Consider the following 15,263-nt stretch of genomic DNA (forward strand, 5'->3'; position numbering starts at 1 on the left):
TGAATCTCGCTTAGATTCTGTATTAATGATGGTGGCAGCTGCCATTACGGAGTCCCTCCGCTCTACCAGCCCCCTTTCTGACTGCCCCATGGAGTACACTCTCTTTAGCCTCACCTTAATTAAAAGAAAGGCAGTGACATTGATGCCACTGTCATCAGCCAACATGTGAGGATGCCAATGCCTCCCAGAAGGCCGCCAGGCTCAAAAGTGATGGTCAGCGGGTCCTGTGCTCATTGCATGAGTCAGCTGTTTGAAACCTGGGGCCTATGCAGGGTCCCTTGGCTCGGCCTGGGAGGAGGGGACTGGACCTGCCTGGACTGAGTCTACCAGGTTGATCTCAGTCTGTGGGGGAGGCTTTGCCCTGGAGGAGATGGGAATGGGGGGTGGGCTGGGGGGAAGGCGAGGGGGGCGGGAGGGGGGAGAACAAGGGAATCCATGGCTGATATGTAGAACTGAATTGTATTGCAAAATAAAAATAAAAAAATTTTTTTTTAAAAAAAGTGATGGTCAGGATTGGAACCCAGGCACACGCACACAAAATAAACTTTGAAATTTAGCTGGTTGGTGGATGAAAAGAAAGCTTCTCTTCATTTAATTTACTAGTCCCTTCCCCTAACAGAAGATGCTGGTCCTGTTTTTATTTTATATAACATTTTTGGTCCTTGCTGTGATAGAAATCATCTAAAATGCCCTTGTCTCTGAGCTACAGAAATCCCAGGCTGATCTCTGAGTGGTTAACTTTATCGCTGCATTTTGCAGCTGGTACATGTCACACCATTGACCCATGGTCCAAGGTAGATATAGGCCACTGGGCTTGAAGAGGGGCCCTATCCTTTAGTATCCAAATATCCTGGGTTAGCCACATCACCTCTCCAAAACCTTCTCTCCTCATCTGTCAAGTAAGTTCTAAAAGTCCTGCAATTCAGCACCGCAGCCAGCAGTTACTCATGCCACCACTGATGAACCAGGCAGGCAGGCACCTTCTGAGCCACCAATGAAATCTGCAGCATAATGCTTTCAGGTACATTCTCATTGCCACATCCGAGGAAGTAGAGATGCAATGGACAAATAGACACCTAGTGTCTAATGTACCTGTTCTTCTCCAAGCTCTAGCCTGACCACAGGCATGCCAGTAGGTACCTGTAAGCAAGCCCTATAGTAAGCATCGCCACAGCGATGAGTACAAACATGTTCCCCACTCCCAACCTCCAAGCGTGTGAGCTCAACTGAGAAGCCACAGTCATGCTTGCCTTGTTCTCTAGGTCTCAGACTACCTGCTGAAGAAGTATAGGGGCCTCTGTCTCCTGTAACTTGACAGCCCACTCAGCTCTCTGGAGCCCATCTCCAGAAGTACAGCCTCCAGAGATTCTTCTAAGCAGCCTTCAACACCGGGCAGGTGGTCCATGAGTGTTTCTACAGGAAGTGAGGGGTATTTGATTTTTGTGGAGGTAGAGGTGTTGCTGGTGATGACTTGTGGTCTACCAAATTCTGCTTCTCTAACCATAGCACAGTGTGTGCACACTCATACTGGCCCCACCACCTGTGCTGAAGCAGGTCCTGTCAGGAGATGGGCAGCTAGCGCAGGGCAGCTCATTAGGGACCTTTCTCCTAGGAACAGTGAGAAGCCTCTACTCACAGCCCTCTGCCCCTTCTCGCCCTCCCACAAAGAGCCATTACTAAAAGTCTCCAAGCCTCAGTTTCCACATCTGTAAGATGAATTCGTTTATCAGGTCCAAAAGAAACTCAAGGCCAGCATGTGGTCCCTATTAGCATACCAAAGTGCAAGCTGGCCTTTGGCTGTCTCAGCAAGTACTTGTTACAGACTCCCATGCTGGCATCCTGGCTCCTTCTCAGCTCTTCTCTCCCCGCCCTCTACCCTAAACTTCTCCAGCCCATGGGCTTCTTTTTCCCCAGACTCTCATTCCTGTGTAAGTGCCATTTTGGCCATCTGCTCTCTTGCCCTACGCTCTCTCCTTTGCTCCCTCCTTCTCTCTTCTCTTCCTCTCTTGCCCCCGACCCCACCGCACCCAGCCCGGCTCAGTCCGCTGACCATGTTCGGTGTACGATTTTCTCTCCCTGCTCTGGACTCCTCCAGATGACTCTGGCTGTACTCTCCCTCATATCTACAATAAAAACCTTCTCCTCAACCGGACCTCGGAGCAGTCATGCCCTCATCTCATTCCGTAGGGTAGCTGGCTTTAAAGATGACATGTGAGACAAATCAGAAAGTATCCACAACACAAAACCACATGGAGCTCGGGAAGGTTAACTATGACTTGGAGTAGGTGGTAACGAAAGACATAAACAATGAGAGTCAATCACTTCATTAAAGTTTAAAGGTTCAACACCAGCTTCCTCTGTGTTTAAAACAGAGATGAAGAGAGAAAAAAGGACCAACAACCTATAGACACCAGGACTTTCTTCTTAATGTAACTTAACCAAAGGGGACCCATTGTCTCATCTCATATACTCTTTCATGCTATTCCTGCCTCCTAACCAGAACCATCTTTCAAACGATTTGGGAATGGGTGGTCAAGCAGCAGTGTCCTGGGAGACTGGGAAAGAGTGCCCTTTCCAGGGAGAGGGCGGTTCTTGCTCCAAGGAGCTTTTCTGTTCTTGTTTTCCCAGCTCCTTCTTCAGTTCCTCCCCAACTCTGTAATGGAGAATTACAGTGTGTCAGGGAGTTGTGACTTGAGGGCAAGTTGACCAACGAGAGACAAAGATCAGTAGAGGGGTCAAGACCAATATATGAGGAGGAATCTTAGTGCTAGGGACTGGAAAGACGTCTTAAGGGTTCTCTGTACACTCTGAGGCACTTCAGAGTGATTTTGTATTCACCTGAGGTCTTGACTAATCTAGAGGAAAATTGAAGCCAATGATGATGAAACGGAGGCTTGGGGCATCACAGCTGCCCAGGACTGGGCAGGGGTTGGAGCCAGCCTCGCCAGCTTGTCTTCTTTGCCCTGCCAGCAGTCCCCTCCTCATCGCTTCAGCGGAGTATGCCATCAAACACAGAATGAGTGGCTCCACGAGTGTTCATCCATCCATCTGCAGCTGAGTTGCTGCGTTCTGCGGACATGCCAGGCAGTAGTTGCTAAGAGGCTTAGGAGCACTGTCGAACTACACCTCTGAAACAACCCTACAAAACGGGGGTTACTTCATGCCCTAGCCCTGCTTGCTGTCGCTGTGACGACCAGAAGCAACTTGGGGGAACGGAGGGTTTATTTCAGGTTTCAACTTAGAGTCCATCACTGAGGGAAGCCAAGGCAGGAACCTGGAGCCAGAAACTGAAGTGGGAGTCTCTAACTAGGCTGGAGGAAGCCCACCATTTTGCCTATGCTGGAGGAGAGGCTGCAAGAATCTGCCTGTCCACCCACTACTGCTGGGGTTGTTTGTAGCCGTGCCCAGGTTTTTTGTTTGTTTGTTTTTGAAACAGGGTTTCTCTGTGTAAGCTTTGGAGCCTGTCCTGGATCTCATTCTGTAGCCCAGGGTGGCCTCAAACTCACAGAGATCCGCCTGCCTCTGCCTCCCGAGTGCTGGGATAAAAGGCGTGCGCCACCACTGCCCGGCTGCCATGCCCAGTTTTAACAGGAGACTAGGGATTTGAACTTAGGCCCTCATGCTTGCCAGACAAGCACTCTTACCCACGAAGCCATCTTCCTAACCTCATGAAGTCTCTTTTCATCCAAGCACCACAAACCAGCCCTCCTATTCCCAGACAATAACTTACTACTTTCCACCATTTTAAACATATCCCCCATTAAGATGCATGTGACAAGATGAAATACTAAATGTCTGCAGAGTGGTCAGAGGAGGGGGAAGAAAAATCTTTTCCTGAGCCTTAGATTTATTGACAGAGGTGAGTTGCCTCACAAATATGTCAGATCCGAATCCACCAGAGGAAACAATTTTCTGGAACCTGAGAATACCTTGCAGGGTTTGAGAAATAGTCACATCAAGTTGTACCGCTTGGCCTGGACCTTCTGAGGGACTTAAACATATAGCCACCTTGATTTGTGTCAGGTCAGGTCCCGGCCACTGCATCTGCCTCTGTCCTCTTACCACCACAGAGGAGTGTTAAGCTGTGTGTATTGACTTCTTATAAAAAAAAAAAAAAAAAGCCCAGGCCTGAGATGGCTTGATGGGTAAAACATTTGCAGAGCAAGCATGAGGATTTAAGTTTAGAGCCCCAAGATCCACATAAAAGTAAGGCATGGTGGTGCACACTTGTAACCCCAGACAGAGACTGGGGGTCCCCGGGGGCTCATATTCTTTATTAATAATACATAAGACCAGCTGTTGTAACACACAACCTATAAAATCCCAACTGCTGATACATGTCACAGAAACAGTGACCTCTGGATCTATTGAAAGACACTGCCTCAGAAAAATAAGGTTAACTAGCAGGGCATGGTGGTGCATGCCTTTAGTCCCAGCACTCCAGAAGCAGAGGCAGACGGACCTCTGAGTTCAAGGCTAACTTGGTCAGCCAGGGCTACACAGAGAAATCCTGTCTTGAAAAACAAAAACAAAAACAAAAAAAAAACAAAGCAAACACAAAAAGATAAAGTAGAAAATGATAAATGAAGATGCCTGAGGTCAGCCTCTGGCATCTACACGTGCATGCACTGGAGAGCACACCATACACAGGAACAGACAGACACTGAAATAGGGTATTTTGTTCTACTTAGATGTGAGGGTTGTGTCAACATCCAGGGACCACACACAACTCTAGAATTCTGTCTTATCTGCATTTTGATTAGGTTTTTTTTCCTTTACTAATTTGTTTTTACGTGCTTTAAAGATATTTTTGGACATGCCTTTAAAATGCTGTGTCCTGGGATGGGGAAATGGCTCAGAGGGTAAAGCATTCACCATGCAAATAGCACCTGAGTTTGAATCTCTAGAATCAGTTAAAGCAGTGCCCTTCTAGCAAAATGGGAGAGTCCCTGAACACTATGGTCCCACTAACCTGGTGTACACACTTTGGTTCAGCTAGCCTGGTGAGCACACCATGGTCCAGCTAGCCTGGTGAGCACACTATGGTCCAGCTAGCCTGGTGAGTACACTATGGTCCAGCTAGCCTGGTGAGCACACTATGGTCCAGCTAGCCTGGTATACAAAGCATGGTAGCAAAATAATAATAATAACAAATAATAATAATAAATAATAACCAACAACAACCAAGAGACCCATGCTCAGGAAGGTGAGGACCAAAACCAGAGATTGTCCTCTGACCTCCATATATGTGCTGTGGGCATACGCATGTACACACACAAGAGAGGGGAGGACTTCAGGGAGAAGGTCAGGAAAAGAGAGATGTGAATACTGGTGCTCTGCTGGCTTTCTACTTTCCGTCCAGCCCAGGACTCCATATTATGGCACCACCCACAGCTAAGGTTGGGCTTCTTAGCTCAATTAACCTGATCTAGATAATCCTCATAGGCTGGCCCAGAGGCTAGACTAATCTTGATGATCCCTCACAGGTGTGCCCAGAGGCTTACCTCCTGGTGATTCTAGACCCTGAGTTCACAATATTAACCTTTCCAATGAGTATGTGAAAACTGCTATCATTCTATGATGTATCTAAAATAAAAAAAAAAAAACATCAGGATAGCCCCCAAATACTCAATTTCTCTCCGCTACCACCTCCCCCCCTAACCCCATCTTGATTTTCTGTTTTGAGAACTTTTGGTTTCACAGTACTCTGTGGACATATTTCTACCCCAGTTCCCACAATGTCAACACCCCTTATGAAGGTACCCTCCTTTACTAACTTAGCCACTATGAGATACTTGAGGTTTTTGTTATTGAAATGCTACTGTAATTATACTGGTACAGATTACATTTTATCAATCCACAGAAGCTCGGTTTCAGATTTTTAATTCTGTGAAACCTTCGAATTGCACTAGCCATCAGGTGGCTGTCGTGAGCATAGTTGCCCATCGAGTTTGTCATAGCCAATCACAGCGTTGCTCTTCCTGTTTAGCAATAGGTATAAATAAATAATGCTGTTTATGTCGTGAGTTTATTGCCTAGGAAAAGTTTTTATAAAGGCTATGCTGTGAGTCAGCAATGACACAAAAAGTTAGTATTTCAGAATCCATGGAAACAGAGAGCCCCGGTGTTAGGCCAACTCCCAGCAACAGAATGGATGCCATTGGCTCCTAGCCAGCTGTAGCTCCAGCTCCAGGGGATCTGATGCCCTCTTCTGGCCTCCCCAAGCACTTGCATGCACGTGGTGCACATTCGTACTCCTCGACACATATACACTCACATAAAATTAGAAAGAAACTGTCAAAAAAAAATGTAATGGTCACAATTAGGCAAGACTATATGTGTTGTTCTGAAGGACGTGAAAGGGGTTTTCTGTGGTGCTGGCAAACGATGGTGATTGCCCGTGGCTGCTTTCCCACACTTTACTGAGCTGTATGGGTCTTCTTAGGGCATTTTTATGAATGTGTGCCAGTTGTCAAAATAAGCAAACTTGACAGGGCTAACTGGCTCGGCCATGAGAGCTAGCTTCGCCAGCAACAATATTGGGTGGATGTTTTCCAAGGTTTAGATGAAACAGGAAAAAGGCTTGCACTCACATTATGACATTTCATTTAAAGAAATACTATGCTGATAAAGCAAATTGAAATCCATTTTTGGAATTTCACCAACCATTGTTTTGTGTGTGTGTGTGTGTGTGTGTGTGTGTGTGTGTGTGTGTGTATGAAGAGCAGTCTAAGCCAGGGCTTCTTTGTAAAGGAAGGAGAGGGTGACTGGCAGTCATTTGACAGGACATGGTGTACAGTCTTTGTGATATCCTACCCAGAAATCAAGAGTGTGAATTACTCTAATGACTAGCTTGTAAGTGCTTTGTAAGTCAGTGATTTCCTTGCTTTAACCAAGTTGAAGGACCTGTTTTAATGACACCTTATGTGATTTTAGTATAGAGATTAAATATCCAAACAGCCATGACAAAGCATATCCCATTCTTTCTGTGAGCAGGGTTCTTCATGCTTGTGTCTATAAAAACAATGGGAAGAGGAAAAAGCTAGACCCTGTCTTAGTCTGGCAGCAAATTATAGTCCACAATGGGTAAATGAACTCATTATTTGGAAAAGTTCCCCACTCATCTGATTAGCCAATGCACTTTCTAACTTTGCCCCTTTTGTTTTTTTAATAAAGTTTTAAAATATATTTATGTTGTTTTGATTATATATAGTCATGAAGGCTGTAATATACCCCAATCCAAGACACATTCTTTTTAAAAGGATTTTTCAATTGCATTTTTGTTTGTGTGTGTGTGTGTGTGTGTGTGTGTGTGTGTGTGTGTGTGTGTGTATACATACATGTGATGCTGCAGGTGGGGGTCAGAGGACAGTTTGTGGGAGTCCGTTCTTTCTTTCTACCGTGTGGATCCCAAGGATCAGACTCATATTGTCTGGTTCGGCAGCAAGCGCCTTTACCCACTGAGCCGTCTCTTGCTGGTCTCCTGAGACACAATCTGAATCCTTCAAGATTTATGATTTCAAGAACTAGGAAAGTGTTTCAATATGCAGGTGTGTGTGGGTTTACTACAGAAACACCAGCTAATGTAAGCTAAAAGAATCCTGTAAAATGCGGAGGCTGAGTACTGGGGGGGCTGACTCAGTAAAGTTCTTGCTATGCAAGCATGGGGTCCTGAGATCGGATTCCCACATAAAACCCTGCTAATCCCAGTGCTGGGAAGGTAGAAATGGATCCCTGGAGCTTGCTGGCCAGCCTAATCAATGAGCTCCAGTTCTGGGAGAGACCCCGCCTCAAAAAAATGAGACCTAAGGTGCTCAAGACACCTAACATCAACTCCTGGCCCCCACAGACATGTGTACACGCAAACATGTAAACACACTTCCCCATAACATACACAAGGACACAAAGACTCCAGGAGAGTTCACAAAGGAATGCAAACTGCTTAAAACGAGGCTGTTGAAAGAGGCATCGTGTATAGTCAAATTGCCAATGGTGAATACTGAATTGCTACAAATGCTAGATGTCTCTGAATACTTTGTGTGCTCATGTGTGCACAGGGCTTGTGCACACATGTGTTCCGGTGGAGGACAACTTTCTGTATCATTCATCAAGTACCATCTATGTTTTTAAACTCTTTATTTATTAATGTGTTTGGATCTGATCCACCCTTTTCTCCTATCCCTACCTCTACTTTTCCCTCCCAACTTCATTCATTCTCCCCCCACCCACCACCTTCTCTGTCACCCACGCTCCCTACCTCTCTCCACTGAGGTACACCTATCACTGCCTGTATGAGTACGGATGTGGGACTGGAGCATGGGAAGCCTCTTACGGGCGTCCCTAAAGAAAACTCTCCTTCCCCAGAAGCTATCAACTGTCAATAACTCCTCTGAAGTGGATTTTTTCATTGGCTTGGCACTTGCCAATCAGGACAAACTGTGTGTCCAGAGGGTACCAGGGGTCCTCCTGTCTCTGCCCCTCAGCACCGGGATGACAAGGGCATACTCCTCTGCCTGACCGTTTTTTCTAAAGGCCAGGAAATCAAACCCAGGTCCTCATGCCTCCCCAGAAAGAACTTTGCCACCTCCCCAGCCTCCTGACTATATTTTAAAGACCAATATGATCACTTTGGGATGTTAAGAGTCTCAAGAAGTCAGAACTACATTCTGCAACTATTTAAACTCTTAATTTTTTTGATGTTGCTGGGTAGTGGCACTCATCTATAGTCCCAGTACTTGGGAGACTGAGTCAAAAAAAAGATTGTTGATTCAAGGCCAGCCTTGACTACAAAGTGAGACCCTCTCTCAAAAGAAAAAAAATAGTTTTCAGGTATTAGCAGAAAATATGCACAGGTGAACTTTTTTTAAGCTTCATATTTTAAATGAACTAATGGTTAGTTCTCTTCATAAAATAGATACAAGCTTGTGTCAACTCCTTGAACTCACCAGAAGTTCAGGATCTTTGTCCCCTTGCTCCACCACCTACACAGCCCAGGTATGGCTACTGGAAATCCAGCCTGGTCTGGGGAAAGTGACAACCAGAAGGTTGTCACGGGTGTGAAAGGCCACCAGGATGCCATGGGATGACCGGGGAAGAGGGGCCCTCCGGAACCAAGCGAACTCTAAAGGACCCTGATCCTGGGGCCTCTCTTTGGCCCTCATTACAAGGGAATCCCGGGGGAAGGCCACAACAGCTGCTGCAGAAACCTCACCAGCCACATGCTACCGGTCACACCTATCTGTTCAGGAACACTGAGAATGAATTTTTCTCTTAGGCACATTGCCAAGAGTCCTGTTACCAAGGAGAATGAGAATACATAATTGACAGATAACACACCGCCACAGAGACTGTGACCGTCTGTTAAATAACAGACAGACACACACCTTTGGGCATTGTTACTCTGGAAGGACATCTGCTAACGATTGTTATTGGGTGGGGAATTTCAGTTTATTTCTACACTGATTTTTCTTAACCATAAAGACAATTATGCTGTGGATATCGCTCTGCATAAATAAACACTGATTGGCCAGTAGCCAGACAGGAAGTATAGGCGGGACTAACAGAGGAGAATTGAGGGAACAGGAAGGCGGAGGGGGACACTGCCTACAGCCGCCGCCAGGACAAGGAAGATGTAAGGTTGGACCAGTAAGCCACGAGCCACGTGACAAAGTATAGATTAATAGAAATGGGCTAAACATAAGAGTAAGAGCTAGACAATGATAGGCCTGAGCTAATGGCCAAGCAGTTTAAATGATATAAGCGTCTGTATGTTTATTTTATAAGTGGTCTCCGTGCCTGGCCGAACTTCGTGGGAACTGGAGAGAAATTCTCCAGCTACACAATTATGTTTTTGCTTTTTTCCTGCTGTTTGCTTGCTTGTTTGTTTTGAAATAAAGTCTTAAGATGTAGCCCAGGCTGACTTCACATTTGCCATCCCCCTGCCTCAGCCTCTCAAGTGCTAAGATTATGAGCCACCACACCTGAGGCAAAAACGATGCCAACTGGGGAAAGAAAGCAAAAGCTAAAGGTGTTTGCAGTTAACAGACGAGTTTCAATTCCTGCTTCAGACACTGCACCTGGGGCTGGATTCCACCCTCATTGCGCCTGCCGCCTGTGGGGTGACTCCCCGTCTCAGGTTGGTTCCCCAGGGGATCAGGACGGGGCTCATTTGCAACAAAGCCTGGGGTGATTCTGAGGCACCTGTGTGAGGGCTGATGATAACAGCTGCCCTCTTCCCCGTCACCCCCCACCAGCCCCTTGGCCCGTTCCTCTTTCCTGCCTTCCATGGCTGTCAGACCTCTGACTGATTCTTCCCAGGCCACTTCGCTGGACGCAGCTTAGGGATTGGTATGATTACCTTGTCTGCATTGCTGAGATGGCATATTGTGACAAGAAGCAACTTCAGGGAAGACAGGTGTGGTTTTGACGTGTGGTTTGGTGGGGCATAAGTTTATCAGGACAGGGAAGGCGTGGAGGCAGGTGGCTCCATAGCAGCACGCATCTGGGGCGGTGCCTCTCGGAGGATCAGGAAGCAGAGATGTGGGAACCATGTGTGGTACTTACCTCACCTTCTCTTCCCCGTTCTAGTCAGTCCAGGCCCCCAGACCGTGGGAACAGTGCTCTCTGTCTTCCTCAGTCACCCTAACAGACATACACAGAGGTATGCTTCATTAAAGCCTCCCCTCTCTCTCTCTCTCTCTCTCTCTCTCTCTCTCTCTCTCTCTCTCTCTCTCTGATCCACGTGAGACAGTTATTGACAACCATGCTGATTAAGCCAATGCAAAGTCCTTTACATTGATGGTCAGACCAAGAGCAGGCTTGAGTCTCTGAATGGTCTCTTGGGGCCCAAGCTCAGGGATACAGAGTTTTTAAAGGCAAAGATCCATCAAAATTAGACGAGGGTCAGAGTAACCTTGAAACCTTCGTTCCTGGCAGAGCATAGTAGTTGCTTTAGACATAACTTGCCAATTATTTTAGTGAATACATCTGGACAGTGGTCAAGGCCATGTAAAGATCAAATGTGCTGCTAAGGCAGATATGACTGTTGTGGGAAGGGAGATAGAGAGGCTGAGAACTGTCTAAGCCAGCGGTTCTCAACCTGTGGGTTGTAACCCATTTGGGGTCGCACATCAGATAGTCTGCATATCCAATATTTACATTATGATTCATAATAGCAGCAAAATTACAGTCATGAAGCAGCAACAAAACACGAGGAACTGTATTGAAGGGTCACAGAGTTAGGAGGGTTGAGAACCACGGAACGCAAACACAAAATGGAGTCAGAACAGGATAGTGTTACCTTAAGTCATTTGACTCTGTCTGTGTCTGTGTATCTGTCTGTCTCTGTGTGCATGCATCTGTCTGTGACTCTGTGTGTGTACGCATGCATCTGCATCTGTATGCCTGTGTCCATGTCTGTGTGTGTGAGTCTATGTGTACCTATGTGCTTGTCTTTGTGCATCTGTGTGTGTCCACATGTGTCCACGTGTGTCTGTATTGTGTGCCTGTGTGTGTGGTGTATGCATGTGTGCAGGTATATATGGAGGCTAGAAGAGGATGACAGTGTTCTCGTAAATGTCCCTGCCTTCTTCTCTTGAGACAGGGTCTCTCACTGAGTCAGGAACTCCTTGATTTTCAGATCGTCTAGCAGGCAGCAAGCCCTAGCAATCCTCCCGTCATTCCCACCACTGAAGCTTTGGGATTAGAGGCACACGTGGCCTGGCTTGGCTTGGCTTTTTTGGGTACTAAGGATTTGAACACAGGTCGCATGTTGTACAGCAAATGCTCATAGCCATGGAACAGTGTTTCCAGTCCCTGAGGGTGTTTTGTTTTGTTTTGTTTTTTAATCCTATCCCACCAAGAAATGAAATTAGCCATCACCGAAGTCATAGCAACTGATCCCCTCACTAATTAAATGCTGAGGTCCAGAGAGGATGCTTGAGGTGATGACCTAAGACCGTATGTGCTGGGAGTCTGCGTGCATGTGTCATCCTTCCAGAGAAGCCATCAGAGTTCACCACCTAAAGAACACTAGCAGACACAGCTTACCCCAATCATTGTCACCCACCATGGCATCCTGGAGACTTGAGGAAGGAGAGAATGGGGGTTGTGGCTCACAAAGAAACAGAAAGGTACCTACAGGAGATAAGCCAGCCTATGGGGAGCAAAGGGAGGAGCCGGGGCTCCGCCTACCCTCCTGGGCATCTCTACACCAGTCAGTTCAAACACACAAGTCAGCAGAAATACATGAACTGTTAGTGGGGTGATGGTTCGGAAGAGGAGACGTTTGCCTAAATAGAGACAGTAGGACCACCTGCCTCTAACCTACAGGTTCTCACCCGGGCTCCCCATGTACCTGCGGAACCCCTTTGTCTATGAGCAGTGATAGTGTGGCTCTGTTGCTTGCTCATTTGTTTGTGACTTCATTGTCAGTGTACTCTGAGCCTCGGACGTCACGGGATCAGTACGGCATGTATGTTGGGTCCTCTGCTTCATCTTTAGATGCTGCTGGGGTACCTGGCATGTTGTGGTGCTCAACTCATCCTGAAAGAATAAATGAATAGGCCCAGTGGGCTGCTCTCAGATTGCCCGTATCATTGAGGAGAGTGCTACATTTCTCTTTTTGCTGTTGTTGTTGAACACTTCATTCTTAAGAAAATGGAGCTGGAGGGGAGCTTAGAAGTCACTTGAATGAGTTTACAGGTGACAGAAGCTACAGTCCCCAGGGAAGACAGATACTGGCAAACACTGGGTCTCCAGTTTCCTTTTGCAGAGCAAGGGATGGGCAGCAGAGGGCGCTGGTACCACACGCTCTGAGAGGTAACTGGAGGCTCAGGCTTCTTGTCTTCCAAGGCACCCTGCCAATACAGATTCGAAGAATCATCTTAACCGGAGTTATAGGTAGACTTCTGGTGCTGTGGTAAACACTATGGCCCAAAGAGACTCGGGAATGGAAAAAGTTGGTTTGGCTCACAGGTTTCAGTCCATCATCGAGGGAGTCGAGGCAGGTGCTTGAAGCCGTAATTGTAGAGGAACTCTACTTGCTGACTTGCTCAATGTCTTTTCTTACTTGGACTAGGCCCACCTGCCTAGAGATGGCATTGCCCATGGTAGGCTGGGCTCCCCTACATCAATTAGCAATTAAGAAAATGTCTTACAGACCTGCTCATAAACCGAAGTGATGGAGGCAATTCCTCAACTGAAGTTCCAATTTTTTCCAGGTGGTTCAGGGTTTGTGTCAAGTTGCCAGCTGAAGCTAACTATGGCAACCGGCTACCGAAAATACTGCATGCCTTCCATTTTTTCTGTATGGAGGTGAGGATGGGGAGGAGGGGGGTTGGGGGTACAGGACCCGGGGCTTCACATATGCTACAATATGATCTAGCACTCAGCCATACCCAGTCGCCATGATGCATCCTAAATGCCTGTGTTTTGACAGGTGAAATTGTGTTAGCCTGTGCATCTTGTATCCTATCAGATGAAATCCCTGGTTGTACCCACACTGTAGCTTGGAAACTATATGCAAAATTTAAGTAGCTGGGGTCCTGTTTGAAGAGCTGCCCCTGCCTCTCCAGGCTATGAGAAGCCACAGCTGCTGGGTTTTTGTTTGTTTGTCTATTCTGTTTTGTTTGTTTGTTTTTACGGTCCTCATGCATAGTATCCATTGTGTTAGAACATCTGAGTCACAGAAAGTCCCCATGCCTGGCCCAGAGTAGCCCAGCCCTGAGTCCTGCTGATTTGGAAAGTCCTGCTTTCATAGTCACCCTGGCTATCCCAAAAAAGCAGGGCCCAAGCTTGCCTCCTTGTTGCATTTCGAAGCAGAGCTCATGAATACCCACACCCTCTGCTAAAGTCTTATCTCTCAGCCCTAGGCCCGATCCCCTTGTTCTTGCCCCATGGTTTGCCTCAGAAACTGGTGAGCTTGCCTCCAGCGGCTATCTAGCCTGTAGGCTGGCTCCCCCACCTGGTAGAAAGAGGTACTGACGCTCTCTGGTTCTCTTCCATCCCAAATCTTCACCCAAGCAGGCAGCTTGTCTGAGGATGTTTCTTGCCTCAGGGAGAGATGTGAGAGGGTCAGTGGCTTCAGGCACAACACTCAACACGTGGCGGTTGTCACCGAGATGGGGAAATGGGACAAGGTCAAAAGCACCCAAGACACACAGGTAGGCCTGATTCTCCAAGAGGAAGTGGGCAGAGTACATGGGAAACCTGGCAGACACTGCCAGGATACCCAGGCCTTAGGGCTCCAGGTCCAGCCCAGGCTCAGCCTTCCCCAGAAGATCCTTTACAGCAGGGCCTGAGTGTAAGGGAGTGGGAGCTGGCAAAGGATGGTGGAGGTGACGCTTCTGATGGTGAGCATAACAAAATACATTCTTAAGAGCTTGCCTAGAATCCCAGAAGAGGCCTTGACTCGAGCTTTTGAGAAACATTGGATCTGTTAAGCTAGCGGGGAGTCTTGGAGATGTACTAAATTGTGCTTTGCATTATAAGATGTACGTGAGCCTTCTGAAGCCTAGGGGCAGAATGTGATGGTTTAAGGACATGTGTTTGGGTATCAAGTTGACAAGGGGTGGATTTGTGGTGGTTAATGCTCTTCAGTTTGATTGGACTGAGAAGCATCCCTGAGGTTACTGGGTGTGTCTGTGTGAGCTTCTCACAGGGCAATAAGAGGGAGAGGCATGCCCCAAGTGTGTACACCACCGTCCTAAGGCCAAGTTGACCAGATAGAATAAATGGAGGCCAAGGAGGAAGCCAGACCAGTATAGGCTCTGGGGCTCACTTCCCAGTCACCCTGCTCCCCACAATTAACTGAAGCATCAGAAATGTGAACCCCAATAAATTTTCCTTAAAACTGTCCCCTCACTTGTCACAGTGGTGGAAGGCTAACAAACTCAGAGCACAGGTCACCTCAACTCAGCTGATGTCATTTGAATGCCCTATAATTGGTTAAAAAAATAAACTCATAACTTTAGAACTCCCCCCACCCCCACCACCCCTACCCCCCACCCCCGCAAATAAATCTCCAGGCCCAGGATGGTTTCACTAGTGAATTCTAACAAAAGTGTCACAGAGAATTGATAGCAGTTTTACACTAATTTTTTTTGTTTTTGTTTTTTTGTTTTTCGAGGCAGAGTTTCTCTGTGTAGCTTTGTGCCTCTCCTGGAACTCTCTTGGTAGCCCAGGCTGGCCTCGAACTCACAGAGATCCGCCTGGCTCTGCCTCCCGAGTGCTGGGATTAAAGGCGTGCGCCACCACCGCCCGGC

The 15,263-nt window shown here is 47.1% G+C and overlaps 1 long non-coding RNA gene across 2 annotated transcripts; it reads right to left on the reverse strand.

Annotated features, from left to right (window-relative positions):
- Nucleotides 1-2,308: 2,308 nt before the first annotated feature.
- LOC131919565 (uncharacterized) lies at nt 2,309-14,974 on the reverse strand. 2 transcript variants are annotated; one of them, XR_009381289.1, is made up of 4 exons: nt 13,162-14,974; nt 12,356-12,543; nt 10,564-10,641; nt 2,309-2,653 (listed from the first exon to the last, which is right to left on the reverse strand). It is a non-coding gene; the product is annotated as an uncharacterized LOC131919565 (long non-coding RNA). The 2 variants fall into 2 exon arrangements; XR_009381290.1 differs by lacking the exon at nt 2,309-2,653 and adding an exon at nt 4,792-5,586.
- Nucleotides 14,975-15,263: the final 289 nt, after the last annotated feature.

This window comes from Peromyscus eremicus, chromosome 9 (assembly GCF_949786415.1).
Source record: "Peromyscus eremicus chromosome 9, PerEre_H2_v1, whole genome shotgun sequence".
Classification (NCBI taxonomy): domain Eukaryota; kingdom Metazoa; phylum Chordata; class Mammalia; order Rodentia; family Cricetidae; genus Peromyscus; species Peromyscus eremicus.